Source organism: Sorghum bicolor, chromosome 5 (genome assembly GCF_000003195.3).
Source record: "Sorghum bicolor cultivar BTx623 chromosome 5, Sorghum_bicolor_NCBIv3, whole genome shotgun sequence".
Taxonomy (NCBI): Eukaryota; Viridiplantae; Streptophyta; class Magnoliopsida; order Poales; family Poaceae; genus Sorghum; species Sorghum bicolor.
In genome coordinates this window covers 70,381,084-70,393,252 of record NC_012874.2, presented here as the reverse complement: position 1 = coordinate 70,393,252, position 12,169 = coordinate 70,381,084, and positions in this window count along the sequence as shown.

The window sequence follows — 12,169 nt, the reverse complement described above, 5'->3', positions numbered from 1 at the left end:
GGTATAGCTCACAACAGCTTCATAAGCTATTGTGAGCTTTTTTTTTTTTGCCAAACACTTATTTTCAAAACAGCTTCATGGGTGAAGCTGTTTTTCTCCTCCTCTCACAAAGACATAAGTTGGATGAAGCTAGAAAAAAGTAGCTTATTGCAGCTTCTCCCTCATTTCTCTCTCTCAACTATGTATGAAGTAGTTGGTGAAGCTATTTTGCCAAACACTTTTTTAAAACAGCTCAACTTCATCTAGAAAGTCACTCATGAAGTTATTTTCTAAAAAAACAGCTTTACTAGTGAAGTTGAGCTGTGCCAAACAACCCTTACAAATCAACGATTTGTAGAAGCAGTTGATCAGCCGTCCCAATGAATCGTTATGTAGTTAGGCACAGCTTAAGAACGAGCCGCTACTATAAAATTTATTTTCTAAAAATTACTAATCTGGGTGAAAAAATAGCAAAAAAATCTAATCCCAGAAGGCCCCACCACCTGGATCACAAGTAACGCGAAAAACATGTGTTTCGTGTGGCTTCAAGGGTTCGAACCGACGACCCCCAACATTGCATTGTAGTACTCTCTAACAACTACATGACGCTAAACTGTGTCTATAGCATATATTCTTTCTCCTCATGTTATGCATAACTAAATTTAAAATGAGTATTTGGGAGTCTCAAAGAAAGCAAATGAAAATGTAGTCAATTGAAAAGTTGTATAACCTTTCGAGATCTACAACTTCTACTTTTGCTTTTTCTCCATCTGAGCCCTTTTGAAAAAATCAAATTTCAAATGTTGGAAACTAAAACATAATTATCCTTTGCTAGATGATTTTTAAATAAAAATATTCTCAACTATAAAGTTATATAACTTTTTGAGATCTATAACTTTTGTTTTCCCTGTTTCTTCATCCGTGGTCGTTTGAAAATTCAAAATTTAAATGTGAGAAATCGAAACGTAGTTTTTCATGACAAGATGAATTTCAAATGAAGAAGTTGTCAACTGCAAAATTGTATAACTTTTTGAGATCTGAAACTTTTGTTTTGGTTGTTTTCCCATCCGAGGATGTTTGAAAAAAATCGAATTTAAATGTATAAAATTCAAATGTAGTTTTTCTTGATGAGATGATTTAAAATAAAAACGTTGTCAACTTTTTGAGATATAGCATTTTTGTTTTGATCATTTCTTTATCCGAGGATGTTTGAAAATTTCAAATTTTCATATGTAATATTTAATATTCAACATCCATTTATAAGGGCACGTCTGAATCTAAAGCCGCCTTTATAAATAAGGTCATTTATTATAGGAGTGCCTGATAATACCAGCAGCTTTATATACAAATCTATTTATAGGGAGATGGCTCATTTTGGGACCATTTGTAGGGACGCTTTTAGATTGAGCCGCCCCTAAAAAAAGATGTGTTGCTATAAATCCTTTTCTAGTAATTTCCCACACGGAAAAGAGATCCAAACCCTCGTTTCCTTCCGAACAATTGCATGCATTGCCATGCCGGACATCCTCTACTAATGAACATGTTTGAGATTTGCTTCTCGCCACAAGGAGACGTGGTCAGGACCGTGTGGAAAATTTGGTCAGTTCCACCCACAAGTATAGTCCATATCGGCTGGGTGGTGGAACGGAGTGGCCGGACGATGCGACGTTCGATCCTGGTCATATCTCTTTTGCGACTACACTTTTGACTCTCACAAAATCCTATATAACTCCAATACTTCACGAGTGCACAAGCTGTTGCCGCGTTTGGCAAGGCAACAAATGTATCTCAGTCCAATAATAATAGTACAAATTATAACGTCGTTAAAGAATTAATCTTGGACCCGTACGTCAAGTTGTGGAGAGACTTACCAGGTCAGTCTTCGAGGAAATAAAGCACGCAATTTCGTATTTTCCCATGTTGAAGTGGACGTGCAGCTCACTGTCTGCTACTTGTTCTTTATTTGGCAGTATGTAAATACTATATAGCATCACGCATGCATGACATATACGAATTCGTTGTGCATGCATGCATGCTGATGCTGCAGTCGTGGATCGAAAGGAAACTCGGGAGGAATTTGGGCGCGTCAACGGATACAATGTTCATGTTCCTATCCGGCTGTTGTCGTTAATTAATTATTTTCATTCATTGCTGACACATACGTCCTGAAATCAGATTTGAACGGTAAAGAAAGGCTGGCATCATGGCAAACCAGGTCTCGTAACTTGTTCTTGCGGGCAAAAGACGTTGATCCTTTTTAATTAGACCCAATCATATTATTACATGGGTTATAAAAATCATAGGTGATTATATTGATATCTGACCTAGCTTGAGTTACAGGAACTCCATACTTTCCATCATGGACCAATTATCTTGCCTTCTCAATTATATTAACTCATCACTTCTTTTTTATTCCACTTGTATCCCCTGCATCGGCAGTTTCTTCCGTTGACCAGTTTCTTCTCAATTATATTAACTCATCACTTCAGTGAGCTCAATAAAATTATTTGCTCAATTTCTAGAGGTTTTGGACTTAGTCAAGCACACCACAAACACATTTTTCATAGTCAACCACACTTTAAAATTGCTTCAGAACAAATAAAATATAACCTCTTTTTTGAAGGTAAAATATAACCTCTTTAAAATTAGGTCAGACAAGCACAAAATTTATATGAAAGTTGGAGAGATGAACCACGTCTAAAATCATGTAGTCAAAGACTTTCATTTAAGCTCGTTTAACAGCCCATTTATGCAGATTTTAAACTTCAAATTTTAAGTTTTCAAATGATCTCGGATGGTGACACAACCTATATCAATTAATGTTGTAGTACTGCCTGACGAGATCTAAAACTTTGTATTTAAATATTTTTTATCTAAGATCATTTACAATCTAAAATAACAAATACATGATTCATGCATGTTAATTCATAGGGACAACATCATATCTTTTTTCATAAGTGACTCTTTGTTGTAGTGAAAGAAAATTGTACATGCGAGGCAAGAGGTCCCGTGTTCGAATCATAGCTGACAAAGCCTAATGTTTTAGAAATTCTAATATCAGGACTCGTGATCTCTAGTGTTTGGTGGGAGCCAACCCGGCTGGAGCGGCTCCGTTCGCCAGATTTTGACGGATGAGTCCAACCCGCATCTGAGAGGAATATTCCACCCTGGAGCCAACCCAACCCTCCCATCCTCCAACCAAACAGCCACAGGAATGGGTTCGCTCCGACCCGGCTCGCCCCGCTCTCCAACCAAACACACGGTTAGGGTTTAGGGAAAAGAGATCCAAAGTTCCAAACCCTCCTTTCCTTCCGACCAATTGCACGCATGCATTGCCATGCCGGACATCCTCTACTATTGAACATGTTTGAGATTGCTTCTCGCCACAAGGAGACGTCGACGTGGTCAGGACCGTGTGGAAAATTTGGTCAGTTCCACCCACAAGTATAGTCCATATCGGCTGGGTGGTGGAACGGAGTGGCCGGACGATGCGACGTTCGATCCTGGTCATATCTCTTTTGCGACTACATTTTTTACTCTCAAGATCCTATATATCTCCAATACTTCACGAGTGCACCGCGTTTGGCTAGGCAACAATGTATATATCTCAGTCCAATAATAGTACAAATTATAACGTCTTTAGGCTGTCTCCAATAGGAGACCTATTTGGGAACCCAAACCTAAAATGGGTCTCCAACACAATACCTATAGCCTTCAACAGAGTACCCATACAGAAGACCCATTTTGGGTATCAGGAGAGGCATAACCCAAATTTGGGTATCCTCTCTCCTTGAGACCTATTTGCAGAGAGTGTTGTCTTTTAGGTCTTGTTGTTGGAGAAGACTGTTGGGGAGATGCCCTCCGCACTCCCCAGCAGTACGGTGAACCGTGAACCTTCTCACTCGGTGCCGTGAGAGGTTTGAGCTCGAACGGACAGTAGGCTCAGTAGTAGGTGAAAACAGTGAATGCTCTCTCTCTCCCTATTAATGGCGGTATCGCGTCCCTTTTATAGGGCCTGCAAACCGACCTAATGACATTTACACAAATGCCCCGTGACGGTGGGGGAATATTCCGGTATATTCTTTCATCGCAGTCTACTGACCCTGATACACCTGCGTAATTTCACATTGCAAGCCCTTCGTTCATCCTCTGACTGGGGCCTCAGCTGGTCGGAGGCTTGGATCCTCCGCCCGGTTGCGGATCCTCCGACGCTTTGGTGTCGGAGGTTCCTCAGCTCGGCTGGGCCGGAGGTTGCTCGACCCGGCCACCCCGGGAGTTCCTCCTTGGCCTGGTTCAGTCGGAGGTTCCTCGGCCTGGCTGCGTTCTCCCGCCATCCTCGGACCCGGGAGGGTCGGAGGTTCCCACCTTTCCTCGCTCGTGGACCTCCGCCGGTGTCTCAGTCCCTGCACACACTTAGCACGACCAGACGAGTCGTCAACATTAGCATTTCCCGTCGAAGGGTATCCTCCGACGCTTTAGGCGTCGGAGGTTCCTCAGGTGAAGGATAACCTCCGACGCTACCAGGGGGAAGGATGCAGCTGTTCCCCAACAGTTCCCCTCTTTTTGGGCTAATGGCACTCCTGCGGTCCATGTGCTCAAAAACATGCTACGCTGCGGAGACTATGAGCATGGTTGCTGCCTTCCCCCCTGGTGCGCAGGATGTGTTTGTTAGCAAATGTTGGATAATTGTTTCTTTTACTTAGTCATAAATTTTCTTGGTTTATTTATTTTGCCGGGATCCTCCGATCATTGTTGCTATGTTAGTCTGATATCCTACGCGCGTTAGATTGCGGAGGATTGCGGAGGATATTATAGCCGTTGGAGGTAGCCGTTGGCATTGACGAGGCGCAACGGTCGGGCCGATTCCTCCGCTTATAGCCGTTGGGCGCGGGGAATCGCAACGGTCACGTTGCCGCAGGCCCCCCCCTATAAAAGGGCATTGGGGAGGCTCTTGGGTCTCACCCTTGCTGCCTGTTGTTTGCGCTTCTTCCTTCGCCCACTTGCATTCGCTCTAGTTGCGTATAGCTCTTAAGTGTTTGCGGAGGCTATAAAGTGGCTCATTTTCCTTCGCCTCGTCCTTCAAGGTCAGATTTTTCTGGTCCTTTGCGTAATTTTCTTAGTGTGAGGTCCGGTGGTTGGTCGCGGAGGTTTGAGGAGTGGATGCTTGAGGTGGCAGCAGCTCAAGACCTGGAGGAGACGTTGTCCGACGTCGAAGCTTCTGTTGGTGATCTGATCAGTGCGAAGGAGTTTGAGGAGATGGCGGCGATTACCTTTGAGTTTGGGCAGTCGACTGTGAGGACGGAGGATATCGCCGATATGGTTGAGGCTAGATTTTTCAAGGATGGTCGGGCGGAGGCTCCTCCTGCGGGTCAAACGGTGCCTGCGCCTGGGGAAGGTTATGCGGTGGTTTTTAGGGATTTCTTCACCTGCGGGCTTCGGATGCCTCCGTATCATTTCCTTCGCGAAGTGATGGAGAGTTTTAACGTGGAGCTACAGCATTTCAGCCCCAATGGGATACTAACCCTTAGCAAATTTGCCTGGGCGTGTGAATCCTACGGAGCCGTGCCCCACATTGATACTTTCTGCGCGTATTTTGAACTTCAGCGTCAACCTAAGAAGGTGAAGGATGCTGAAGGTGTTGAGTGCATTGCGCAGTTTGGAAGCTGCGCGTTCATGCCGCGCCGCACGATGCCTGGGCCAAGGTGCGAGATCTCCTACTGCCAAAAGGGCAAGTGGGAGAAGGATTGGATGAGAGCCTGGTTCTACGTGAAGACCCCCGCTGCGTCGAGGACTTTAGATGATGGCAGCGTTGATAAGGTTTATCCTTACGCGTCGTTGATGAAGGAGCTGAAGCCTTTCTCGAAGGTTGATCCTTCGCAGGAAATGTCGGAGGAACGACTGGCCTGTGATAAGGCATTTGCGCTGGCATGCCGATATTCCGGAGGCCGGGATTTGGTTGAGGAGATGGTCGCTGCTGACTACTGGCCCCTTGGCCGCAGGACCGATGAGTTCACCATTGAGATGGTGCAAGTCCCTGTGTTTGGTCCTCCGGAGGGGTTACCGTTTCCCCGGTTTGGCGCGGGTCTTCCGGAGGATGAGACCAAGGAGTCCTTTCTTGATCGCGTGGAGGTTTCTGCTCGGAGGATCGTCGGGAAGATCTCGGAGAAGGAATATCTCCAGCGGAGGTCTGCGCTCGGGACGATGCCCCGCTTCAACCGTGTTTTTGAGGAATTGGGGATCGAGTATGAGGATTATGTTATTCCTCCGGATGTGTTGCTTGGATTGGAGAAGAAGAAGGACTCTTCCAAGGCTGTTGCTTTGGCGGAGTCAAAGAAGAGGAAAGGGGGAGGCGCAGTCAAGCAGCTTGCGAAGAAGCGCAAGGCGGGTGTTGTGCTGGAGACTCCTGTGGAGTCTTCTTCCGCGCGATCTTCTGCTGCCGAGTCGAACTCGGTGGCTTCTACTCCTGCGGAGACCGTCGCTGCTGGCGGAGGTCCTGAGGTTCAGGCTTCTCGTGCGGCCTCGTCTGTGCGGGCGCCTTTTGCGTCGCTTCTTGGTGAGGATTCCTCCGACGCGGAGGCCCCTAGGGGGAGTCCTGCACGGGAGGTGAGTCCTGCACGGCAGGCGAGTCCTGCACGTGAGGTGTCTGCTGGAGGAGGTTCCCCGCCTAAGGAGATTCAGGTGAAGTCCAGCGATGAAGCTGAGTCCGCCTCTGTTCGGAGGATCAGGAGGGCGGAGGCTCCCCTTCGTCCGGCTGGTGACGGTATTAATTCGTTGTACATGGGTAATGATTTTTTGTTGATTATGTGTTTTTATGCATATTTTGATTGACTTGGTCTCATGTTTTTTGTATATCTTTCAGCGGATCTTTTTGCTGGGTTGGCTACCGCGGAGGAGATGGCAAAAGGCGCCAGCGTTGCGCAGGAAGGACTTGCCGTTCCTCCGCGGCGTGAGCCTGCGCCTTCCGCGTTGGCCAACAGGCCTTCGCCTGCTGATGTACTTGGTCCCGGTAAGTTTCTTATTTTTTGTTCTATCCATTGGTTTGTTTTTTGGTATTTTATTCTAAGGTTTGTTTTGTTTTTGCGCAGGTGCTTCTGATCCTTCGATCACAGGTTGGACTGGTGCTTTGCGCGAGGTTCATTCCTTGGTCGGAGGTTCGTTGTCTGGCCTCCGCCAAAGGTTTTATGGTTCTTACGATGTTTTTTCTTACTTGTTTTTGCTTTACAGATCGTTTTCGTCAGAAGCTCCGCGGCATGGACTTTGACACGCTCCTCCGCGTGCAATATGAGCACCATAGCCTTGTATGTTTGTGATGTGTTGTATTTTCCTTCGCCGTTTTTTATTCGGAGGTTTCATGTGTGTTGTTTTTGGGCAGGGTCATCACATGGCTGCTGCCTTAGAGGAGCGGTGCTCCCGAGAGGTTATTTGCCGTGATGAAGCAATTGAGGCTCTTAAAAAGGAAAATGAAACTTTGGAGGCTGAGAAGGCTCGCCTGTCGGAGGAAGTTAAGGGATTTGCTTCTATTCGGCAGGCGGTTGAGGTGCTAAGGAAGGAGAAGGAAGAGTTTAAGACTGCGTCGGAGGTTTTTAAGAAGGAGAAGGAGGAGGCTGAAGCTGCTGCGGCTGTCCTTCGCGAGAGTGCTTCTCAGCATGAACTGACAAAGGACCTGGCTGTGCAGCGCGCTGAGAAGGCCGAAGACGTTGCTGACCGGCTGCGCAAGGAGTTGGATGCTGAAAGGACGTCTGCTGTTGCGTTGCAGTCCCATCTGCAGAAGGCGGAGGTGGAGGCTGCCGCTGTTGTTGGGCTCTACACCCACTCGCTAGCACAGTTCGGAGGTAGCACCTCTGCTCCTCCGCCCAGCGGCGACGTTGGGGCTAGCCTCGCGTGGTTGAAGTCCCATATTCGCATGCTCCCTGACTTTGTCGGAGGAGCTGTTGATTTTGGGGCTTTGGCTGCGGTTAGCTCCTTCGCTCGGCTTTTGCGGCGCGGAGGTTGCTCCCACGCCGAGGGGGTTGATAAGGTGGAGTTTGCCACGGCGGAGGACGTTGGCGAGGGCACCCCCGGCCTGCGCAAATCTGTCCGGAACTTTATCAGTTCGTTCTGGATTAGGTTTGGGCGGGCTGAGGCGAAGAAGATGGCGGAGGCTCGTCGCGCTGAGGTATTCTTGATTTGGTTTTTTTCTTTTTGTATTTTGCTTTGCTGCTTTGCAATGTTACTTAAGATGGGTACTTTGTAGGAGATTACGAAGAAGAAGGCTAAGGTTGACAAGGCCGGTCCTTCGCGTCCACCAAGCGAGGCGCGTCCTCCGACCCAGGCTGAAGCGGAGGCTCGTGATGCTGGTGCCAAAGCTCCGGAGGGATCTGGTGCCAAGGTTTCAGAGTTGCCCGAGACTTCTGCTCCTCCTCCGCCTCAGGTGTGAGGCTTGTTAGTTTTTAGGTTTTTACTAGTCTTTTTTGCGTCCAAGCATGTGACGCTTTTTGTAAATAAGGCCGGAGGTCTTGCTTATTTTGTACAGACTGTTGAGGATGTAATATATTAAGTTGTTTTCAGATAAGCCTTTGTTTTACACTTTGATTCTGCGCAGGTCTCTGGCGGAGGACCTGCGCAGGATCATTTCATTACTCCCCTTTCGATTTTTTACAAAGGGATTTATGCTTCTGGCGAATTGTGGGAGTACTGGCGAGTTGCCTTCCCTAACATGAGATTGGTGGATATGTTCGAGTTTGTTGGATATGATATTGATGGCGAAGGATCTGGATTTATCCAGTCGCTTGCGCGCCGAGGTTCATGGCCTCCGGCTTAGGTGGTGGTTTTTGTTTTGTTTCTACCTTGCCGTAGGCTATTTGTGTTTTTCTCTTTTTTTTTATGACTTGGTTTGATGTGTTTATGCAGTTGAAGTATCCTATCCTTCGCATATTTGGAGAGGAGATTGAGGAATCTTTTTGGCTGGAGGGGCCTGATGTGTATGAGCGTTACCTGCCTGGGCGTGTGGAGGTTCGAGACTTTGGTTTTTTGATAAGTTTGAGTCCTTCGCTTGGTTCAGTGATTTTTGACTTGGATTTTCTGCGCAGGTTGTTCTTTCCCCTCCTGAATGTGTTCTTTCTCCGCGTTTTGTCGAAGGAAGCTATGTGACGCCATTGACGTTCAAGCGTGGCGACTTGTATGCAAGTGGTTGGTTAATAGACTGGTGGAGAGCTACGCGTCCTTCGCTTAATGTTGACGATTTGGTTGATTATCTCGCACGGGATTATTGTAGTGATTTTAGGGTTTTTGGTGACTCATGCATGAGATTTGTACGTGACTCATAGATCCTTCGGTTGTTTAGTCGACAGAGGATTTGAATGTTGGATTTGTACAAGCTACCTATAACCTTCGACTTTTTATGGGTCGAAGGATAATTTTATTCTTTCCTTGTAACTGTTCTTTTGTAATGATTTGTTCATCAATAATAAAGTTTTTAAGTTTGCTACAACCTTCGATCTCATTTTTATTACAACCTTCGCGCTACAGCATTTATACATTGCGCGCTACAGCATTTATACATTGCAACGTCACGGTGGTGTTGATCCTAAGGATCTTTGTGTTGCTGTGGCCTGCTTGTGCTTGGTGCTCGATGTTGCGAAGGTGTTGTTGATTTTTCCTTGTGCGGAGGATCGCCGCTTCTTGGCTTTAGAACCTTCGACTTTATTGGTGCGAAGGAGCCTCCGCTGAATTGTGCTATTTTTTTCCTTTGCTCGACTCCCGTGGAGTGTTGTCGAGGGGAACCTTCGGGTATCTGAGTCGGAGGTTCTGAAGGGACGTTACGAGACTTCGTGCGATACCCTTCAGAGACCTCTGAGTCTGACTTCTATTGTTTCTGTTGTGGCTGAACACGACTTTGTGGTCGATGTTCATCATAACGCCGCAGTTCTAGTATTACGAAGCTTCGTGCGATACAAACTTTTGTTGCTGTTGTGAGGCTAACTCCTGCTTCCATGGTGGCCTAGAATTTTTGCTTTTTGACTGCTAGGTTTGTACTCGATGCTCGGGTCTTTGTATACTGATCCTGATTGAGGGTGGGGGCAGGGTGAGCCTGGTTTTATAGGCTTTCATGCATTTATTTTATGTACTTAGTTAGGTAAAAATTTATTGTTGGGTTATTGATGGTTGTTGCGGTAGTTGGTTTTGCTGTACCTGACTGAGGGTTATTGTAGTTTTGTTTTAATTTCACACTTTGTTTGTTGGGGGTCTGCTTAGAGTAGCAGGATACCTTCGACCTTATTTTGGTGAAGGTTATGTGAATTTTGTTGATGTCTGTATTGTGAATGGTAAACCTCCGCTGCCTTTTGGCAAATATAATATAGTTCCTGATGCCTGATTCTCCTCAGGTCTTTGTCAGGTTTGAAGGTTTTGTTCCTTCTGGCCATGTTGTGATGCCTGAGGAGGACAGGACTTTTTCACTTTTTGGCCATGTTATCCTTGCTGCCCGGCTCTTGGTTAGGTCTTTTGCTAAGGATTTGGTGTTTTTTCACCTTTGAGGACGTTCCGAGCTTTCTTATCTTTTGGATGAAAGCTGCGGAGGGTCCTTGTGATCACGTGATGTTTTGTCGAATGCTACAGCCTCGTTGCTGGCTGTTTTTCGACTTTTTGGGCTTTGGTTCTGGGGTGGATTCCTCTTTATATTTCAGAGGTTTTTACATAGGTTCTGCCTCGTTAAAAACCTCACCTCCTGGTAGGAGTACCCCTGTGAGGAAAAGAGTGCAGACCTTGGAATGCGAAAAAGTAGAGAAAAAGAAAACAAGCGTATTTAGGGATGTGGATGCCGCCGCTTATTTTGCAGGGGTCATCCTTACACTCAAATGTAAAATCTACGTAGATTGTCGATGTTCCACGTGTGGGTGGAGGTTCTACCTTCGAGGTCTTTCAGGTAGAAGGATCCCGACCTTCCCGCTTGTATTGCTGTGTAAGGTCCTTCCCACTTGGGTTGCAATTTACCAGCGTTTGGGTGATCTCCTTTTTTCCTGAGCACCAGGTCCCCATTTTGTATGTCTTTTCGTACTACCTTGCGGTCTCTCCAATTCTTGGTTTCTTGTTGATACCTGGTAATGTTCTCCACTGCCTCAAGTCTTATTGATTCTAAGGTTTCCTTGCAGTACTCTTCATCTTCAGCCAACTGCTGCTTCATGGAACGCAGGCTTTGATGCTTGATTTCTTCGGGCAACATTGCCTCTTCCCCATACAAGAGCTTGAATGGAGTGAACCCAGTTGTTCTTGAAACTGTTGTGTTATGTGACCATACAACTCTTGGTAGTTCTTCCACCCATTTCCCCTTGCGTAGGTTGAGTAAGGTCTTGGAGATTGCGGAGAATATTGTTCTGTTTGCTCTCTCCACGGCCCCGTTTGACTCTGGGTGATAAACAGACGCGAAAGCAATTTTGGTTCCTATGTGATGGCAGAATTCCTTGAAACTGTCTGAATCAAACTGCTTCCCGTTGTCAACTGTGAGCAAGCGTGGAACTCCGAATCTGCAGACTATGTTCTGCCAGAAAAATTTCCTGATTGTTTCAGAGGTTATGGTTGCCAGTGGCTTAGCCTCGATCCATCTTGTGAAGTATTCGATGGCCACGACGGTGAATTTGTTTCCCCCCTGGGCAGTTGGCATTGGTCCTACCAGGTCCATTCCCCATCTCTGCAACGGCCATGATGCTGGTATGAGCTGAGTTAGTGCTGAAGGTCCTGACTGAATTGGTGAGAAGGTTTGGCAGGCTTTGCATGTCTTCACTATTTCTTCAGCATCTTTAATGTGAGTTGGCCAGTAGAAGCCTTGTCTTAATGCTTTAGCAGACAACGCGCGAGGTCCAATGTGAGACCCGCACATCCCGGAGTGTATCTCTTGTAGGAGTTCTCTGCCCTCGCTTTGTGATATGCACCTCAGCAAAGGTTGGACTACGCCTTTCTTGTACAGGATCCCGTCAATGGAGGTGTAATTCCTTGCTCTTGCCTCCATCCTCTTGGCTGTTGCTTCGTCATCTACAGCTGTCTCGCCTTTGAGGCAATCGGCTATTGCCTGCCTCCAATCTTCGCTTTCTGTCAGCAGGACTGAGCGAAAGGCTTTTGGCAACGTTTCGGTTGCGGGTGTTGCAACAATCTGGTGGAAGGTTCCTTCTGGCAAGGGGGTGTTGTTGGCTGCTGCTTTCGCTAGCTCGTCTGCCTC